Here is a 9,087-nt window from a genome sequence, read left to right on the forward strand (position 1 = left end):
AAGGCGAGGGCAGAGGCTTTCTCCTGCCTGGATGGGAGCTGCTTCAGAGCTGTGCACTGGGCTGCCCTGAATCTGTCCTTTGTCACTGGACTGGGACAGTGCCATGGCTACGCGCACCACCCCCAAACCCGCTCCTCCTCCATGCTGCCAGCTCTCCCTCAGCCTGCAGAGCTGGCAGGCGGCGAGGGAAATAAAGCCTTGGCTGGCTGGCAGACCAGCTTTCTGCAGGGCTGCTGCTGCTGTGCGGTGAGGCAGCTGAGAAAATTGCTGTCTTTTTACTCTGAGCTGTGCCAGGGCAGCAGCTTCCCCTCCTTTGCCTCCTGCCTGGCTCAGCTCTCCTCACAGTACCCTGCTACCAACTACCAAAGTAAATTCAATCCCTCTGGCGCTTCCCAGGTGTTCCTGCGCAGCTGCTCGGCTTTTGGCTCCTCCGGCCTTGGCTCCTGCACTCTGACGGAGCATCACCTCCAGCACGCTGCCTCTGGTTGGCTGCTGTGCTGGGCTGTGCCATGCTATGCCATGTTGTGCGATGCCGTGCCAGGCTGTGCCGTGCCATGCCATGCCATGCCAGCCTCTCCTTTAGGCTTCTCATGCCCACAGACCCCTCAACAACTGGAGATGAGACTGAGCCAGTGCTGGTGCTGGTGGCAGCTCGGTGGCAGCCAGCTGGGAGCCCCCAAAGCTCCTCCCCTCTGGGGCTCATCAGGCGTGGGATACAAACCCCTGCCTCACCTCCTCCTGCACCCACTTCTCTGTCAGGCTTGACTAATACATATAGAACAGGATATTTTTTGACTGGGTGAAGAAACGTGCCAAAACAGGGTTAGATTGTCCCCAACAACTGTTTTGTGTGTGAGTCACGGTGAGTGTGTTCCTGCAGATGTGTTTCTGAGTGTAGGTGCTGGCAGTGCCCCCATCATGCTCTGCCTGGCTGCGGGGTCCATGGGCGCTGCACTTTGGTCCCTGGCAGCCTTTGTTAACTGAAGACGGGTCCCGATGTCCCCGCGGTCTCACCTCCTTCCCCAGCTGCTGAGCAAAGGATGCGGCAGCCAGCTCCGCCAGCAGCTTTCCCAGCCATGTCCTTGCTGCGTAGGGGCACCCAAACCAAAACGCTGTGGGTGAGCCAAGTTAAACAGCGCCCAGTTATCACTTTGTTTTAGCAAAGACCAACTGAAAGGGAGAAGGAATGTGCTTTCCTTTTCTTTTGTTATTTCCCTCTCAAGTCACCATTTCCTTGCTCAGTTGGCTGGGGAGTGGGAGCTGCCTGCTGAGCCCAGCTGGCTTCAGAGCCACTGCTTGGCCAGGCACAAGACCTTTTTATTTTAAGTGCCATTTTTCTGTTTCCTGGGTTTCACATCTCTCTTGCAGGCAGTTCCTCTCCTACAATGCCTGACACGAGAGGATGGTTAGCTAATCATGGGGACAAGGCACACGTCTGCTTATCTGAGCTGCCTGGAGCCCCGTGCTGGGGCGGGAGGCCACGCTGTACTCGCGGGGCTGCAGAGGCCAGCGCCTGTTTTCCGAAAGCACGGGTGCCTCATCGGGAACGAGCATCTCATTGGGAATGAAAAAGACCACAATCATGCAAGAAAGGCCCCGGTGGTGGGAGGGAAGTTTCGCTTCCTCTTGGGCTGCTGGAAACGATCAAAACCCCGTTGTGCAAAATTCATGTCCTGAGATGGGGTGGGCTGGGCTGAGCTTTCAGGGTCTCCCCTGTTCCTGGCTTCGTGTGTTGCCTTCTCCTCTACACCTCCCGAGAGAAAGTGCTCGTGCTTGCAGCCGGGGTCACACTCAGCCCCTGAAGACTGTATTTGAGAGCCACCTTGCAGGAGAGAAGAAAAACCACAAGACTTTCCCTGTCAGCCCCAGCTTAAAGTCTGGGATTTGCTACACTGGGCCAGCTCTGTGCACGCTTGCGAAGCGGAATGAGCAGCAAACGTCCCCAACTGCTGCAGCCGGGGAAGGCAGAAGCAGGTTCTGGTGGGACCATGGTCTGTGGCAACCTGGGGCTGTTACAGCCTTTCTCGGAGTGCTGGAGGCTGGCAAGGGACAGTGCTGGGGCTTCCTCTGCCAGTGCTTATCCTTGGCCGTGCTGGACACGGCCTCAAACACCGTCTCTGGAGGAAGCTCCATCACGCCAAGTCAGAGATGGTCTTAACCACACTGCTTTGCTGTACTAGCAAAAAGAAATGACCACAAGGGAATCTGAGACCTCCAAAGGCTCCAGCGCATGTTTTCAGCAGAGCAGGGAGCGGGTTCGTTACCTGCAGGTTCCGACTGTCCTTTTGTACTTGTATTACAGGTGCGCCCCAAGCCTCAGCCAAAGGCAGGGCCCAGCCATGTCCACTGCTGTCGGCAGGAGATGCAGTGCCCTCGAGGGTGAAATACCCGAGAAAGACGATATTTAGCAGGAGAAATGACTGTGTACCATGGACCTGCAGCACGGACCTGCTCACCTCAACGCCACCAAAGCAGCAAGGCTGGACCATGACCCCACGGTTTCCAAAGCCCTGTCCTCTGGTTTTTTAGCGCTTTTTAAGCTGGCCATCCATGCCGGGCTCAGCAGGCATTGCTTACTGCAGGGAGATCTTGAATGTGGACTCTTTGCTGGGAGCAGAGAGGCATGACTACATTAATCACCAGGTTTTGAAGAACACGCAGCAAAGTTCAAAGGATGTGGATGAAACGGGCAAGAGTGTTTGTGGATGACAAAAGATCACACAGGGATATTGGCTCAGAAAAGGGGAAGAGGTAGAGGAGAACTCAGTGGAAATATGTGGGGGACACATGAAAACAAACAGAAGTTCCTCTTTCTACCATATCCCGTAAGTACATTGCAGAAATTAAAGAACAGCCTATGTGGATCAGAAGCAGCAGCTAACTTTGTGTATTTTATTTACTGTCAGGTTTTGAAATACACTGGTATGGTTCAGAAAGCCAGAGGTAAGAACAACCACGGCATGAAGCCCAGATGATAACACCGGTAATAAAGCATCGTGTTTTCCAGCACTGCTTTGAGGGTTTTATAAAATCAAGGGGTTTTACAGTGGGAATAAATCCAGCTTTGTGACTTTTGTCTTTTGAGACAGAGGGAAACATTGCCAACTTTAGCCCCCGATGGAAAGTAGGGACAGCCAGGCATGAGTGCAGTCCTCATGGCATCCCCGCAGCCCGGCCCCACACGGGACTCCCCCTCCCTCCTCCCTCCCACCCTCCTGTCCCTGGAGGGGGGGAAAGTGGCCTGATACTCCTCAGCGTGTGCCAGGAGAGGGAGGACACCTCCCTGCAATATAGGGGGCTCTGATTAGGCTCCAGCACGTTAACTAAAGTCAGGGCAGTAAACCTTTGGCAATTCAAACACCCCGAGCCAAAGGCGAGTTTGGTCCCTCCTCCATCCTCTCTCCAGGACTTGGCTCTGTCCTCACCCCATCCCTCGCACCCTGCTGGCCCTGCGCTGGCTGAGCACAGAGGAGAGGAGGGATGTGCACGGTCCTGGGCCTCTCTGAGGAACGTGCCGTTTCTTCCATACAGAGGTATTTTTCCCATCAGCTGACACAGTCAGGATCACATGGGGCAACCTGAGCTCACGAACAGCTCATGGGTATTAGTAACACTGGCTGATGCATAGGCACCACACTCGCTCAAGCCACTGCTTTTTCCCGGGGCCTTTCTCACCCTCGTGGCCTAACCCTCCCCATTTCCATGCTTTCAGAAAAGCTGCCATGTGCTGGAATGGCCCCGGCAGAGCCTGCAGTGCTCAGCTCTTCGCCCTCCGCTCACCAGGAGACACGGGTGAGGAGCTCCCCACCGGGCAGCTGGATGGGGCCAGCAGCCCAAAGCGCTGGACCTTGCCAGGGAGCCCCCAGGGACTGCATGGCCTAAACCCAGCTGCGTGGCCCCCTGGAGGAAAGGCAGCAGGAACAATTGGGGATTGGGACAGAGAAATTTTTGGTCCCCAGGGGCTTTTGGGATGGATCCCTTCCATGGTCGTTCAGCAACTGAGCAACCAGCATCAGGGAAGGTTTGAGATAAGGTCCTTCAGAGGAAACACTGGAGGTTGGGGTGAGGCCGGGGCAGAGCCGTGGCTCAGAGGACACTGGCTGGCTCTGGGCTGCAAGTGGGATACACTGCACAATTGCCAGTCACGCAGCCCTGGGAGAGGGGAGACCGCCCCGTCCCACCCTGAGGCAGTCTCAGAGCCCATGCCTGATGGCAGGAGGGACAGAGCTGGTCCCACGGCCTTGGCCTGACCCAGGGCAAAGGCATCGCTGCAGCAGCACCCAGGGCCACGGCTGGCTTGCTGCCAAACATGTCTGCTCCTGCTTTGCCAAGAGCAGCGTGTTTCTGCAAAAACACTGCCCAGAAATGTAAGACTTTCTAATTCTCTCTCTGTCCTGTGCTTGCAGCTCAACTCCTTTGCCCTGGAGGTGATTGTTCATCATGTGCCTTTCACCAGCCCCAGCAAGCGGCTGGATTTCACATCCCTGTGCTTCTGAAAACCTCCCAGGCTGGAGGCACACAGACCTTGGAAAGGAAGAGGACCTTGTGCAGGTATCTCCCAGTCTCATCTAACCTCTGCAAGTTCTTCTGGTTAGTAGGGTGCAGATTAAACATTAAGCCCTTAAAAACATCCCTTGCCTCAAAAAACCCAGAGTAAAGGCAGGGCAGGAACAGCTAGTATGGATGGTTATGAGAGCTCACCCTTGTCGTGTGTACGAGGAAACATAGATCCAGCCCCTGCAAGTAAGTTCTGGCTGTGTAAGAGATGGATCACAGCAGAGGTCATGAGATGCAATTCAGGCCAAAGGCTTCTGCTTGGAGCTTGTTTATGCTGGTTTATGGGCCAAGAGCCTGCCCTTCCCTTTTCTTTTAGGAACCCTGGACCTTCTTCACAAACAGCTCTTTAGGGCAGCCCGGGAGTCGGGGCATGCACTAGCTGGAGGTTGCTCTGACCCAGGGAACAGGCCTGAGCAAACATCTGCTCCCACCAGCCAAAGGAGCAGCACATCTCCCCTCCCAAATACAGGCTAGAAATTCTCTCCAAGGTGCCAGTCCAAGCTAGAGGTAGCTCCAAACCTGTCAGAAGGTCGAGCACAAGGCAGGCAGCTGTCCTGGGAAGAGGGGTGCTTTGACTGTTCCTTGGAAACCTCTACACTTGGCCCTAGCTCCCTCCGCAAGCCTGTCAAACACACGTTAATTAAATTTCCTGTTAGTCTGTTATTTCCCAATGGTTCCATTTCTGCAATTTCAAAAATCTGTACACGTTTACGTTATTGTGCATTAGGGAAGGAAGCTGTCCCAAGAAGACCCACACCCTCAGAAATGCTGAGTTATGGTTGAGTGGAGCCCTGCAGCCCTTGAAGCTAAACTGCTCCCTCCAGAGTCAACAGTTCATGAGCAGGAAACAAACCCAGATGCACAACCCACCGCAAGTAGAACTGCGACTCTGGGAAATGCTTCGCCTCTATCTGCCCCAAAAGAGTGCAAGATCATGCTGCTGTCTGTGTAGGAGCTGTGGCTGACGTTCCTGCAGCGTAAGAGAAAACATAATGAACTTCTGCATACAGGTTATGACAACTGGTAAAAATCTGTCAGCTCCTTGGAGGAAAAGAGTATCAACATGTCTGTGAGCTGTGGAACTGCTGAAATCAGTTTCCCGCTGACTTTGTCTCAAGGGTGGGTAACTGGGGCTTACACCCACAGTGCAGCCCTTCCCTCTGGGAGGCAGCATTACAGGCTCCTTTGCTGGTTTTGTGAAACAGGCATCCAAACCAGGAGAAACTTAACATCTCTGCGATTTTCCTGCCTCTCCGCCCTGTTAAATTTGCACGAGTGTGGCCACGAGGAAGGTCCTGCAGCACTTTGGCTGTGGAGGCAGCGAGGAAGCCTGGACTCCCCTGTTCCACTGTCCCCAATCTATGTACTGTCCTCTGAGTGAGGAGAGTGGGTGGCTGCAGCATGCTGCACCGCTTGTGGAGACTCAGCTGGTGTGCGGCAAAGCCTCTGTGGGTGCCGAGGGGACAGAAAGGATTGATGCAGATGTACCCACCCTGCCAGCTCAGCCGCCAGCTGTCTGCCATGACTGGCTGCAGGGCACTGCAGCTCGGTGAGACCCCCATAGCCACTGGCCTCATGCTGCTTGAGCGGGCAGAAACTGCCCTCTTGCTGCCAAGGGCCATCCCCATCGAGCACATATCATTTGGCATGCCAAGAGGTCAGGAGACAAAATACCGGCCTGGATAGACTCCTCTGCTCAGCTCAGCAAACAGCAACAACTCTTGAAGTTCCAATCCTAAACCTCCCTTGAACAAAACTGGACAAGCTGTTGCTCTGCACGATTCACCGCGAGCAACCGACCTTGGTCTAGTTGTGGTCTTTGTTGAGCTCGAATTCAGAGCCTCAGCAAGACGAGCCTACCAAAGCCCAGCACACAGACCCCTGCAGAAGGGAAGTGATGCAAGCCCAAGTGCAAATGTTCTTGAAAGGGACTGGCTGCCTGAGGCAATTCCTGCAGCACAGCAGAGCGCTTTACAGCATCAGGGGGCAAAAGGAGGTCTTCACCTCCACCCAGAGGGCTTTAAGGAAGCAGCATTTCGTGGCACAAGGAGGAACATACGAGGAAGATAAATAGACTGCATCCCAGCCACTGTGAGCAGGAGGGTGCTGGCTGCAGCCAGCTGGCCCTGCCAAGCTGATGGAGCCAACACTGGTGCTGCTCCATCTGCAGCGCTCACAGTTCAAGAGCGTGGACTTCCAGTCATCAATGGCATGGCAGATCCAGCATTGCACAGGCTGGGGAGACCAGGCACCGATCACTGGCTCGCTGGACTCGCACTCTTCCCTACAGGTTTCCAAAGCTGCCACCTCCACCTTGCGGCTGTGAGGAATCAGGAGGACGACAAGTCCTGTCAGAAACCCTGCCAGTCAACGGCTGACGGAGGGCACAGCCATTAACTTTGGAGGACAACTCAACCACAAAAAGGGAGGTGACTCACCAAGCAAGCAACAGACTGAACTGTGTCAGCACCAGGGAGGTGTGTATCCAGGTTCAGGGACAGCCTAGACAGTCCTCATGCCTCACCAATATTTGCCCAAGAGAAGCCAGCACCAGATCAGCAGAACAGGAGCTGAACACTCTCAGGTATCACCTAGCTGAAGTCTGGATCTGGTTCCACTGAGCAGCTGTTTGTGTGATTTGAAAACAGAGCCAGAAGCAGCTGCCAACACCAGAGTACAGCCCCCGCCAGCTGCTCACGCAGAGGCTCTGCAACCCCAAGTAGTGCTTGGGAAGAAGGATAGCAAGGCAGGTCTGGAAACCCCCAAGGGAGTGCTTTAAAGGGCAGGAAAACCGCCAGGAGCCGTCTTGTGCCATCAGCCGGTTACAAAACATCTCCCAGGGAAGCAGGTATCCCCGTCACAGTTACAGGAAAGACTGTGCGTAGAAGAGCCAGAAAAAGCACACCTAGCAAGCACCACGCTCTTCTCATACCGCAGCAAGGACAGCCTTCCTCTGCCAGGGGTTAAGGCTCCTCTAGCTTTGTTATGAGCTACCAGCCCCGTGAGACATCCCCCACAACTTCCCCACCATCAAGCCCTCCTGGCACGATAAAGAGCTCCCGCTACTTGATGCCACCAAGCCTACCACTTTCCTTCCAGGTTATGTAGCTGAAGGTAGCCGTAAGGTGCAAAGCCAGCCACCTGCATTGCTCAGATCCTCACAACCCCTCAGTTACATTTTCCTGCCACCAAGCACCTTTGTTATTAAGTTTAAGGTCTTTAAGGGAGTTGTAAAATTGTGATTTGTGGTATTTAATGCTAAGCTCACTTTTGGAAATCAATTGAAGAAAGCCAGTTCATATCCCTTTTCCCTACTCCCATCTCTCTTAAAAAAGGAGTACTCAGCCTGGTAACGTTTACTGAATTCTAGGACTTTTGGCTTGCAAGAATGGATTTATTTGTAACGGAGGAAGAAGGAAGCTGGTGACCAGGAGAAGGGGAACCTCTAGTGGCCACAGCCTTTCTTTGCAGCGAGCCCCAGCAGTGCAGAGAGCTGGCACGGAAATCAGCTGTGAACTGTTCCTGCAAGCTCAGCAACCCCTCTTTTCCACACTGCATCCATCGCCTTAGACCACAGCTTTGCTCTTGGAACCCCCCCTGTACAGAGCATAGGAGGCCCTCGTGTTCCATATGAGGTGTACATGCTGGGTTTTGGTTGTTTCACTCAAACCTCACTCAAACTTTCACTTAAACCCCAATAATTGAATGGAATTTCACTGGAAATTCAAACAGCTGTTTTTTACTTCATTGGTCGTGGCCTGCAGGGAGTTTCAAAAGGCCTTTTGCACAGAGGTTCTCTATATCCTCTAACTAGACCAGTAAGTTCCTGTAGTTTCCACAAATCTCACATTTACATTTCAGGCATTGGCAAAGACCAGGCTTAAGCGACAGGAATATTTGTTTAAACCAGTGCTGCTAACTAGAAACACTCCTTTCAGTGGCAGAAAGCATTTGTGCTGTCTATCAGGGACACGGGCAGGGAAGAGATCCAGGTTAAACCCAAGCCACTAAGAGGAACAAAACATGATTCTTAAACAAGTAGTTCCCTGAGCGAGCTGCCTGCCTGCTGCCAGCAGTCCAGTTTGCGCTGGCAGAAGACAGGCACAGCCTCCAGTGAGGACAGCGCTGCCTCACAGCAGCTGCAGGACTGGAGAGAGTCGATGACGGCATTTACACGCAGAGGGTGCAACACTGTTAGTCTGATCTACAGTTTGCAGCTGCTGGTGGCCAGAAGACACCTCTAAGCTCCATTTTAAACCCAGGTCAGGCTGGGGCAAAACACACTCTCTGGCCCTGCCAAAGGGAAAGCAGCTCATTTCAGAATTTGCCAGTCTACAGTTTTTTACAGTCAGTTTGGCACCTGATCTTGATGGAAGCCTTGTGAGATCTCCTAAAGTGGTCAGGAACTGTGCAATCGCTTCACTGTAGTGAGGAGTTCATGTGAGAGAACACATGCTCCAAGGTTTATTTCTCTGTTTCAGCATGGCATTTGCTATGAGGTCTATAGGTAGGAAAATAACCCAATGAAGG

The sequence above is a fragment of the Leptosomus discolor genome, chromosome 14, assembly GCF_034619465.1.
Source record: "Leptosomus discolor isolate bLepDis1 chromosome 14, bLepDis1.hap2, whole genome shotgun sequence".
In the NCBI taxonomy this organism is placed as follows: domain Eukaryota; kingdom Metazoa; phylum Chordata; class Aves; order Leptosomiformes; family Leptosomidae; genus Leptosomus; species Leptosomus discolor.